This window comes from Triturus cristatus, chromosome 6, assembly GCF_964204655.1.
Source record: "Triturus cristatus chromosome 6, aTriCri1.1, whole genome shotgun sequence".
NCBI classification, from domain to species: Eukaryota; Metazoa; Chordata; class Amphibia; order Caudata; family Salamandridae; genus Triturus; species Triturus cristatus.
Genome location: NC_140589.1, coordinates 1,342,722,702 through 1,342,735,797, shown reverse-complemented (window position 1 = coordinate 1,342,735,797; position 13,096 = coordinate 1,342,722,702). Strand labels below are relative to the sequence as shown.

General features: G+C 41.1%; 1 protein-coding gene across 1 annotated transcript in view; it reads left to right on the top strand.

Moving 5' to 3' along the window:
* Positions 1 to 13,096, top strand: part of RYR2 (ryanodine receptor 2) — a 3,458,987-nt gene that overhangs the window by 2,019,678 nt on the left and 1,426,213 nt on the right. The gene's annotated exons all lie outside the window — the stretch shown is intronic.

Sequence of the window (13,096 nt, the reverse complement as noted above, 5' to 3'; positions counted from 1 at the left end):
ACCCTTTTTGCTTTGAGCCTCCTGTTTTCTGAACCTGTTTTTGTTGGCTTTTGGGACTCTGTATACTTTACCACTGCTAAGTGCTTGTGCTCTCTCCATTAAACATGGTAAAATTGGCACTTTTAATTTATGTGTTCGCTCCTAGTAAAGTGGTACTAAGTTTACCCAGAGCCTGTAAATTAAAGGTTACTAGTAGGCCTTCGGCACTTATTGTGCCACCAACGTAAGTAGCCTTTTAAACATGTATCAGACCTGCAATTACAGCCGGAGTGCACAGTTTTAAACTACCATTTTGACTTGGGCAAAAAATCATTTTCCCATACCTAAACCTTCCTTTTTAATTCATAAAAGTCACCCCTAGGATAGGCCCTAAAAAACCTATAGGGCAGGGTGAAGTGTACTTAAAACGTTGGACATGTACTTTTAAGTTTTACAAGTCCTGGTAGTGAAAACTCCTACATTTATTTTTCGCTACTGCTAGGCCTGCCTCTACCAATTACATTTAAAAAGTGAGAACTTTAAATTGGCAGAAGGTACACCGTTCAAGTTTGATGTCTAAAGAATTGCAATTAAAAACCTTCTTTAAAGGTTACATTTGGATTTTACACAGCAATTCTGAAAATGTCACTTTTAGAAAGTTGGCATTTGCTTGTCCTAACCATTAGGTGCCTGCAGTGTGTAAGCTGGGTCATATGACTAGGTGTAGATGGCAGGTGGTCTTTGTGTATTACTCCTAGACAGTGAGACAAAGGAGAATAGGAGTTGGCAGGATGGACCATCTCTGACTTCATGACGGGGGTGTGGGGTCACCTACCACATTTGCACATCACATACATTCTGACTGAGCACACTCACAGAGGGTTTGACACCAGTCTTTTGTAACTCAAGATGATCTGGGGTCAGGGTAGGAAGGCAGGAAATTCTAAATACCGCTGGGGTGGAAACCTCCAGAGCATTCTCCTATTTCAAAGTGGGCACCAGGTATAAATATTGGACCCTCAGACCCAACTCTTCGCTACACCTCTGGACCTGTCAAAGACTCAGAAGGACTGCTTTGCTGCTCTGAAAAAAGACTGCTACTCTGTTGCCCTGCTGCCTGAGTGAAAGTACTGGACCTGCACCTTGAACCCAAGACCACCAGAGTGACTTCAAGGGCTATCTGACTGACTGACTGATCTGAGCCTTAAGGACAGACAAGGCTCTTACCATTTTGAACGCTTCACCTGTACTCTGCCTGCTCTGAGTCTTGACACCCCAAGTGGTGCCCCTCCAGTACTTAACCCTTGGAAGTGGGGATAGAGGTGCCTTGCCAGCCCCACTGTGGTCTTCACTAAAACCAGAGCAAAACGACGCAAAGCCTCGCAGAGCCTCACTGCACAGCTGCAAGCTCCATAAAAATCAACACCGAGAGACGCAGAGCCCTGCACATCTCGCCGTACAGCTTCCAGTCCCAATGGAATCAAAGCCAAGCAATGCAAAGCCTTACCACCAAGCTGCTTTATCAATTCTAGTATAATTTGTTTTAATTTGCTATAAAAAAAATGGCTATTGGTCATCATGGATTTGTAAATGAAGCATTAAAAAAATACCCACATTGCCTCTTTTTGTCCCACAAAGCATGCAGAAAGAAAGATGGCCACCCGTGTTTGCACATGCAGACACATGCATTTACTAGCATGGTGATGCACCAGTTGCAATTGGTAATTTGTTTTACTTTTTGTCAGTCAAACAAAGTCTGGCAAAGCCATTGGATTAGCTCACACATTTTAACAGCGAGACCTGTTGCCTTTGCCAATGCTTATTTTTAACATTCTGGAAAAACTACAATTATATGGGGTTAGCCAAGGTTTCTTTTAACTGCATATGTGATACTATGCAATGTAATGGTATTTAAATTATTGAAATGTGAAGAATGAGACAGTAAGCTGGAATTGCCTGGTTTCAAATTGAAGACCTGAAGATATACAGATTGCACACAGATGTCTGGAGTGATCCTTTTACTCATTGAGGCATCTCTCCAACTTTGGAAGTCTTATTTTATTCATTAAAACATGTGCCACTAGCCTGCTCAATTTTGAGGTTAACAGCTATAGAGGTGTGTACAAAGCAGGCTAAAAAATGTATCTCACCGGTGATGCCAAGATTCCTTGGAACAGCTGCTTGTGGCTCAGGGGAAATGACATATGTGGAAAAAAAGAATATGTGTGTGGGTTTGCAACACAGTAGTCAATGAGTGCCCTATTTCAACACATGCTCACAATGGCCGGCTGTAGAAGCCTGCTGTTGTGGGTTGCTAATTAAATAACCTTTCATGCTAAGTTGTGCTACATATGTACTGTAACATGCACAAGAACCTGACTGCCTGAGCTGAACTTTGCCATGCTTAAGATGTCATAGCCCGGTGGGTTTGACCTCCTCAACTCAGCAAAGTGCTTAGTGGTCCTCTTCCTCATGATGAGGTGGAGTGTCACTAATAGCCTTGGGCCAAGGCACTTCGATTTTAAGCCCTGAAGTGCCCAGGGTTGAGTGTCAGTAGTCTCACTGACCACATGCCACTCAGGGACAAGTAAAGAACTACTGCCTCCTCTCATTGACTGATCTAAAGTCAGACCATGAGAGGAGACAGCAGTCCCAATCCTCTAGGAACCTCGGTGGCTCACAACCTGAGATCACCTTGAAGCCTGTATGATATTCTTTAATATTTGGTGTGTGTGTATGTATGAATGCATGTGGATGTTAGTGAGTATGCATGTAGATGGATTAGTGTATGTGTGTGTATGTTCAGCCCATAGTCCTCCCTTCTACTCGAATTACTGGCTGCCACTGCATGTGAAGATATTGCATATGCATCCATGAGTCATTAAAATCCAAAATAAAACTGTGAATGTGTGAATGTGGAAGCTGTTGCATCTGTTTGAGTGTGATTTTAGAGTAAACATTTGGTAAGAGTAAATCCAAAAATACATTGCTGCACTTTTTTTACTACAGCTATCTACGTATGTATGAGCAAGCAGCTGGCTTATTGAAGCAGACTGCATACTTTTCCATTGACAATCCATTACTTCTCATTTATTTCACCATCCTCAATAAAATTCTTAAGTGCTGGCTAACATTGGATTCATATTTCATACTGTCAATATCTATTTAATATCATGTTTATTTAGAAAAATGTATAATCATTTCCCTGCAGCTATGACATAGTTCTTAAGTTTCTAATAGATAGTAATGGCTCCTCTGAAAACATTTAGTGAATTTCTATTTATAAAATTTTCCAGTTCCAGCCGCTACTGTGTAGTTATAGCTAGGACCGGGTTTTCATCTGTAATGGTATATGGCACGGTATGGTAGGAGTACCCTGACCCACTGGCTCTTGTTGGGGAGGTGAGGGTTCTAGGGGGACACCCCTGGGTTCAAAGTGCAATTATTCTTTTTTGCATTGCTGCGGTCTCTCAGCACCTCCCCCCCGAAAACATTTGTGGGAGTACCTTGAAATTACTACGAGAATACCATGGGACCAAAAAATAAAAGACAAAAAATTTCTGGGTTTGTATCCAATGGCGTTGCTGTGGGGTGTTGACCAGACAAGGTGCAGGAACAGGCAGCCTGCGGAGGAGTTGAGGACTGGGCCAGGCCGAAGCCCCGCTTCCAACTCCACACAGTAAACAGCTGAAGGACATATGTGGAGAAGGTTGGACTCACAACCCCCCCCCCCACCTCTAACAGCTGAAGGGTAGGTGTTGATATGGTTAAAAACTAACATTTATAAATAAAAACAACAATGAAATTTGCTTGTTTTAGTTCAGTGAACCAACTATAACATACACCCCCGCCATGCACTTCTTATTATATCACTTATTATGTCAATGATGACGTTCTATGATATCATTGCTAACATCACTGGCAACAGCGGCAGCTGGTGACATTTGAAAGTGGTGAGCATAAACACTGGGCATGACTTTTATATAGCGAGCGATGTGACCAGGTTTAATGGACAAACTTTGGATCCAGGGTGGGTCCCTCTCCCAAGAAAAATGATAAAAAGATTGCCAAATAGTACATTTCAAAGCAAATAAATGTAGCGATAAAGCAAGACTTATAAAGCAGTGGGAAAGTATAGTCATGAAATATCAAAACATTAAAAACTGCCCCGTATCTTACTGCATTACTATGTTGAGCAGTTAATATCATGTGTAAATTGTACAGTGTGACAACTTTTCACTTTAAAATGTATGCTTGCCCACTGTCTTGCACTGCATGCAGCATTAACTCTGGAAAATATGCTTTAACCACCAGGCTTCAAGGAGCACCCACCACAGAAATATGTGCAGGCAAGTCTTTAAGTGGGATGAGAAAAGTAGGGGCTCTCTATAAAGGAAAATTTCAAATACATTTCTGTGATTCCCATAGTGTGCCAACTGACCAGCATCTTGGTTTACTGGTTTCTCTCTGAGATGTATTTGTAGCCAAATAAATGAGTAACAATAATGATTTGTTATAAATATTTAACATTGGAAATTTTTCAATTCTGAAATAGTGAGTCTGTGAATTAAATAGCATATAGTTTTGGCTTTCAGTTTGTGTGCTTGTTGTTAGATATGTATCCTCTTTTTCTCTGTATATATTATCCTTCTGCACATCTTCAACCCGCTCTCTTTCCTCATCAGCATCCTCTTTTCACTCTTCCCTGAATGCACTTCCTTGCATCTCTGTCACTTCACTGCCCCCAAGCATACCCTGCACTCCCTCAAATTTAAGCACTTTATTTTCTCTTACTTTTGCCATGCGAGCATTTTGACATCTGTGTACCCCCTTCACACACACATATCCACAGAATTTCAGTTGCAAATGGAATACATAAACATTGTTCTATGTGTTCTGCAGAGAGGCCAACCACTGACAGGCATTTTGTTTGAATTCTGCCTTAGCGCCTGCGCGCTCAACCAAAGCCCCTCATAAATACCTGCCATGGCTTAAGCCTCAAAGTATGCACAGAAAAAAATACAGATAAACAACAAAATCATAAGATAGCTAACTCTTGGAGAATGCAAGATTAAGTAAAGTATGAGAAATAAGGGAGGAACTAAATCACTGAATTGCATTGCCTCAACGTTTTTAACATTCATTGTTTGCAAGTCAATCCATGTTTTAGGCATCAGTGTTAACTTAAGGGCATGAAGCCACAGGGAGTTTTAATTTCACACATCAGAGAACTGTCCACTGTAAGCACATATTTCTCACCTTGCTTGACTCTGATATTTGGATCAACTTCGCAAGGGAACAAAAACGACTGAACAAACCCTGCTCGTTATTTGGATCCATTTCACGGTGGAACAAATGCTGCAGCTCCACTTCTAACGGGGCTAGCGCGGTGCAGCCAGGGCCTGGGGTGTCACAGTGGGGGAGGTTAGCATGATGAGGGGTCACAGCAGAATATACCTAACACAACTTTAGTTTGCAAACACTTACTATTACCGAGAACAAGGCACAGGATCAGACATGCTTGCATCCAGTCTCACGTATGACGAAAGGGTGGGATCTACGCCTTTGAATGACGGACGTCTGAAGTCACACAGAGATGAAGTCTTCCACGCCCGAAAACATGACGCTAATTGTGACACTGGCCTACAGAGTGCATGCAACCATAGATCTAATGGCAATGAAGTGCTTTTAAAACAGAAAGACCTGTGTCCTGCATTACAGTTCCGAAAGTTGATTTACTACACTAATTCCGTCTCCTGCTTCAGAGCAGAGACGGCAGGCAGCCTGACACAGACAGCCCTGCCCGAGCTTAAATACATTGATTTACTTAGAGATACAATCGTATCTCTAAATAAATTTATCTATTTATTATGTTGTTATGTAAATATGTAGGAATTTCAGTGGGGCGCAGCCCCACAGCCTTAATGGAGAAACCCATATGAAATTATATCTTTAATGATATCCCTGTGCATGGCAAGTGTGCAAGTTATAGTATCTTCAGTTTCTAACTCATGGGTAAATGCAAACATCTTCCCGGGGCAAAAAAGTATAGTCTGTATTGTGACAGAGGGCCACAGGGGGCAGTTTGTGGGGCGCTGGTAAGGTGGGTGTGGGGGGAACGAATAGTGGACATCTATTGGCTGAATAGCACAATGTAAAACTTGTAAACCTGGGATAAGTTCCAACTTCCCCACCTAACTAAATTGTGTGATCTTAGGTGATTGTTTGATTTCACTTTGCCTCCTTTTTCTTCATTATCTCATATAAAATGACCTTGAAATACATGACTTCAGGATGTGTACTGTACATAACCTTCTCTTGTGTTTGATTTATTAAACTACAATGTTGTCCATGTTTAATAGCAACCCAGGCCACCCACAGGGTGCACATACCAACTGGTTTGTATCCTAGTTCACTATTGGCAATATTGTCAGGGTGGGGGGAACCATGAATGTTTCTAAATTCCTGTATGGAATTTACCACTTTTAATATGCAGAACAGGCAGAATCTTTATCTGTTGGAGAAACACCTTATTCCTCCATTAGTCCTCCCAATCAGGAAAACTGCACTCTAACCGCCTCACTCAACTCTTCATCAGATGGGCTGAACGATCAAGAGGTGTTATTGACTCAAGAATGTATGAGCGATCCTATAACACGAGCAGGCAAAAATCAACAATCTATTACATCTACGGCTTCCCCGCTGACTTGCCACACTTCCTCTCCACCTTTGGAGAGTACCATTGCTATAGCAATACCCCCTTTAGCCTCCCAATTGCAGCAAACTCGCTCAGCCGGTAAGGGACAAGGGCAAGATATGATGAGTTCCTCTTCAACAGACCTAATACTTCGGATCTTGAATGACCAACGGGCTACCACTCAGGAGCACTATCTCCAATTGAGGGAGGACAATAGTAAAATGCAAGCATCACTACAAGATCTCACTTCTAAACTAGGTGAGATAGCTCAGGATATCAACGATCTTCAGCAACGAGTGGTAGAGATCGAGGAGACAAACTCGCAAAATACCTCTGTACTGGACAAACACGATACACAACTATCTGCACTTCAATTAAAAGTTGAGGACTTGGAAAATAGACAAAGACGCTCCAATCTAAGGCTGTTTGGGATACCAGAAGGGTCTGAGGGATCAGACCCTAGGGCTTACCTTGTGGGGCTGCTCCAGAAAGCCTTCCCTGACTTGGCAGACTGGGACTGGGATTCACAAATTCAGCGTGCTCACCGCTTACCTTTGGTTAGGAGGAATAGGGAAAACCAATTTCCACGTCCCTTTTTGATCTTTTTTGGGAATTTCTTACTCCGTCAGGCAGTATGGCAGAGAGCACGGCCTAATACACCTATAGCTATAGGGGAATTTTCTATCTTTGCCCGTTCTGACTTAAGCAAGGAGACAATGAATAGACGATGGATGCTACGTAAATTAATAGATCCCATCAAATCCAGTGGGGGCCAGGCATTTTTACAGGAACCTGCATGTCTTAAGGTCATAAGAAATGGGCATACCCATTTTTTTAATGATGTTAAGGCAGCTGAAGCATTTATTTCTGGCACAAACACGAGCAAGAGCCAGACGGAGAAACAGTCTTAAGCTCCGATAGGTTTAAATACTAATATCACCCATATGTATTAGGTCTGGCTAGGCTATGTGGGGATTGCAATCTGTACTAATAGCATACATAGCAGTCAACCTTTATAGTATCAAGGCCTAACTTTTTGGGTCTTCTTGCTTTGTCCATTTAGACTATGAGAATATACGTATCAAGAGGTTTTTTCTCTTCTTTTTTTTTCTCTTCTCTGTTCTTCCTCTTACCAGAGGGAGGGATTCTAGGGGGTTTCCCTAGGTGATCTGCTTTGAGTGCTGCCCCTTTCAGCGGCAGCTGTTAGTTAAGGGTGGTTCTGCCCCGCTCGGGGCTAGAACCAGGGGGGTGATGTGGGGTGGGTTTGGGGGGGTGATGTGGGGTGGGTTTGGGGGGGTGGCTGGGGGGTGTGTTAATTATAATAAAAATGCTTACAGGCTGACATTGAAAAACTTTGTAAGATCATATTGGTATTATTTTTTTTGTACTTTTCTGCATATGTTTAGGAATCATATTAGAGCATTTGGAATTGGATCCAAGGTTTTTACCTTTTACAATGTATGATATAAAATGTTTAGCTTGGAATGTTGCGGGGTTGAATAGTAGAAACAAAAGATCTTTGATTACGGAAGAATTAAAACTACATAATCCCCATATTGCTCTTTTATCTGAGACACACATCGCCGGGAAAGATAAGAAACTTCTCAACCAATTGGGCTATGATATTGTGATTTGTTCGAGCCTAGGGCTCTCTATTAGAGGAGTGGCTATCCTTAAGGACAAGTGCTTTAGGACTGAAATTTTACAAACCCTCTGTGACAAAGATGGCAGATGGGCGATTGCCCAGCTCTGTATCGAGAATCATAAATACATCTTTTGTGTAGTTTACGGCTCTAACACTGATGAACCGAAGGTTTTTGATCAACTGAATGTTAGACTATTGGATTGGGAGGGAGAACTTATCATCATGGGGGATTTCAACTGCATCATGGATTACAAAATAGATACAACTAGAACCAGTAGCTTTCAAAGGATGCGTAGAACTAGATTATCTATTTTAGATTTATGCCGTATCCATGATATAAAGGATGCCTGGAGACACCTATACCCAAAAGTACCGGGCTACACATATTATTCGGCACCTCATAAATTGTGTTCAAGATTGGATATGGCACTAATAAGTGACAATTTATTAAAGATTAGCAACATGGTATTATGTCCTCGAATCTCCTCGGACCATAACGCAATAATTCTTACAATTACTATTTCACAAAATAGGACCCCGCCCAGACCCTTCTCTTTCCCTAGACACTTGATTTCTGACCCACAGTATGTGACGCAGCTTAAATTACACCTTACAGAATTTATAAATATTAATATGGACTCGGCTGATTGTGACATCGTTTGGGACGCTTGCAAAGCAAGTATTAGGGGTTTTACCCAGGCTTATACAATTAGGCAAAATGCGGAGAACAGAAAATCCAACGCCTTGCTTATATCCAAAATAACTACTCAAGAAGAACTGCTGGCTTCCGCACTTCGTTCAGATATGCCAATGGCTACAGAAATAGGTCTTAAACTTGGACTTTTAAAAAACGAAGTTAAAACAAAGCTCATTCAGAAGCGCAGTGCTAAAATTCACAAATTCAAAATAGCTCAATATGAGGGTGGGGATAAAATTGGCAAAATTTTCGCCTATAAAGCCGCTGAGGATAGAGCCCGAACCCTGATTACCAATATCCGGGGGGATGATAATATATTATATAGCCAGCCATCAGATATAGTTGAATTATTTGCTGATTATTATAGAAAACTATATACTCCGGAAAATATTCCCAACCCAAATACAATTCGGGACTATTTGGACCAACATACAACAAACTGCCAGGTCATATCGGCAACGGACTCATTGTCCGATAATATATCAATGGCAGAATTATACCAAGCTATCGCTCTACTTCCTGCAGGGAGAGCGGCAGGGGAAGACTCACTTCCGTTGGAGATGTATAAAGTTTGCCTAGCCGAATTGGAATCTCTTTTCCTGAAGGTACTGCAGTCTGCTGGGCTCAACGGTAAAGCACCCAACTCATGGAATAGGGCAAAAATAATCTTTTTCCTAAAGAAAGACAAACCAAAGGCGGAGAGAGGGTCATACCGACCCATCTCTCTGATAAATACCGATGCAAAAATATTTGCTAAAATTCTGGCTTTAAGATTATCCCCTATCTTGCCTAAAATTATAAACCCTCAGCAACATGGGTTTATAACCGGGAGAGATACTACAATGCACATAAACATGGCTATCACGGCATTTGACGTAGCAGAGGTAGAGTCCACCCCACTCTGTATGATACTATTAGACGCTGAGAAGGCTTTTGACCGAGTGGGGTGGGACTATCTTTGGTGTGTCTTGTCCAAAATGGGGTTCGGAGGGCAATTTTTGCAGGGTATCCAGGCCCTATATGATAACCCAACAGCCCATACCTGTTATGGGGGCCTGACCTCCTCAGACTTTCCAATACTCCGTGGTACACGACAGGGATGCCCCTTATCACCCCTTTTGTTTGCTCTCTCACTAGAACCTTTTCTGTCTGCCCTCCAGTCCCAAACTCAAATCGTACCTTTTAGCTCTGGTCCTCAAACGTTAAAAATAACAGCATATGCTGATGACATCGCTGTCTATTCACAAGATATTGTGGAGGCTCTTCAAGGCATTGCTTACGAGGCTGGGAAATTCGGGGATATCTCGGGATATAAACTTAACCTACAAAAGACTCAGGTTATTGCTAATTATACCCCTGCTTCGGTTGTTCCCGAGATATGTCAAAATGCCACATATCTAGGCGTCAAACTAACGGCTAAAATACAGGAAATTAATAACCTTAATTATAATGCACTAATTAAATCTACTATCTCGCTATTAAAAAAATGGCACAGATTACCTTTGAACATAATCGGAAGAATTAATTTAATAAAGATGACGATATTACCCAAATTTCTGTATCTTTTTCGATCCATTCCATTTGCTCTAAATAATGTATTTTTCAAACAATTGGACGGTGCATTCAGTAGATTTATCTGGGGCTATAAAAAAGCAAGAAGGTCTATGAATCTTCTTAAAAATAACACTAATACGGGAGGGCTTAATTTTCCTGATTTTAAGTTATACTTCTGGTCTGCTTTTGTTTCGCGTATTCGTTCCTTGCTAAAAAATGGTGGAGCACTTTTCTTCCACATTCTTATGCTGAAAGATGACTCTAACATTTTTTTGTTTCGAGTTAATGATCCTAATTATTTTAAAAGAGTCAAATTTAAGACCGCCAGAGATTTAACAAAGATTTGGGGCAATATTTTAACTTATTGTAATATTACGTTTTTTCGTTCAAAATTGCCGCTATGGGGTAACCCGGGCCTTCCGGTAATTTTCAATGATAGCATTGCTCACAGTTGGTCTAGGATGGGCATTAGCGTTTTAGGGGATCTATATGGCTTGCACGGGTTTCTAGACTTCAACACTCTCAAATTGTTATATGATCTCCCTGAAACAACAAGGTATAAATATCTTCAGTTACACGACTACCTGATTAACAAAAAACAGCTCTTGGAGGTCTCAGATAGCGATATATGGACTAGCATATATTCTGGGAAAACAAAATCAACAATTAGTGATATCTATAGCATTCTGACTAGCCTCAAATCAAACGATTGCTCTAAACTAGCTGATAAATGGGGCAGGCTATTAGGCCAAAATATTACAGTAAGAGAGATAGAGTGCTCTCTGTCAAATATTAATAAACGGGTTCGATCTTCCAGCTTAAGGCTTCAACAGTTTAGAACGACTTGTATGTTGTATTATACGCCTGAAATAATTTCCAAGTGGTCTGCTAATAATTTATATGGTGATCGAACCAAATGCCCAAAATGTTCTGCTGAGGCCGCGGATCTGACACATATGTTGTTTTCCTGCCCTATTCTTAAGGTTTTCTGGGGGGATATCCAGAAGGTTCTCAAAATTAAGCTTATTCAGCTACCTTCATTTACTGCTGCCTCGGTTTTGCTAGACATTTATCCTACTTCTTTCCCACAGGCTCCTCTGGCCTCAATTCTTATGTCTTGTGCTAAGTTAACTCTGGCCAGAGCCTGGATCAGCCCCGACCCGCCCACGGTTTGGGACTGGTGGGCATTGGTAACTGAAATTTATTCAATGGAGTTAGCACTAGCAAATTTAAGAGGGATATGCTCTCTGAGAATACATGAAAATAACTGGGGAACTTTTATGGAATGAAGCGCTTCTATTGTATTCCCAGTAATGTGTAATATTCTTTTTTTTTTTTTTTTTTCATGACTTTGTGATGAATGAACGATACAAATTTCTTTTATGATATATTCTTTTCTCCATGTTCATTAATGTATGTATTAATATATGTCTTTCTTGTCAGCCTGTTTAATAAAAAATTTTTTTTTAAAAAAAAAGGAATTTACCACTTTTAAAGAATTACTTCTCAATGCTCTAATATATTCTAATGTACTAAGGTAAAATGCTTCTGCATGTTAACGAAATTTACTTTTTGAACTTTGAAGAGACTTAGTGGCATATCTACAAGGGGATTGCACCACCGGAACATCACTTTTACGGGCATTTCGGTGGCACAATGCCCTGCACCATAGGTACAAAGTGGTGATAATCCAGTTTTTGTGCATTAACGCTGTTTGTAAATATGGTTCCTTTTCATCCAGTTTTCTGCATGTAAGGGATTTTCACTAGGTGTTGCTGTGGGCTTTTCACCGCAACACCCATTGCTTTTTGATGCTGCCCCAGATTTACAAGGATCTGTAAATCTGAAGCAGCGCTAAAAACTAACGCCATGTCATAGCAGGCGTTAGAATGGCACAACGTGGAGAAATACCTTTATTTCTCCATGTTTTTGCTTTTTTCTATGTGTACTGCATTCTGCAGCACACATTGAAAGAGCAAGCCTCCATTAATGATAGATAGTTTATGTGCAGGAAGGTGTGACTTCCTGCACACAAACAATCATTAAATAATGACGATTTGCTACTTCTATGATTGCTGCATTGTACAGTACACATAGAAGTAACAAATCGCGATTGTTAATGTGGAGGAAGGGACACCTTCCTGCACATAAACAATCATTGTTTGTAACGCAGGCACCCTTGCATTATGGCACAAGGGTGCCTATGTTTGCGCTAGGCAGCTGTTTTTAGCACCAGCGATAGGGAAAACACAGGGGTGCACTGTATTTTTGTAAATACGCAGCATCCCTGCATTTTGGAGCTGGCGGAGTGCAGCGCTGCGAAATTTGCTGCAGTGACATGCTCCAACATTTCCTTGTAAATATGCCCCTTTATCTTACACGTTTGTTGCAAGATATCTTTACAAATGAAGGTGTTCCTCAAGTTAGGTGGCGCAGGACACCCCAGTTAATTTCCTTCTTTAACTTCATCCATCCTGTAAATACATGTTTGCTGTTTTTAAACATCTTTCTACATGTAGGTTCT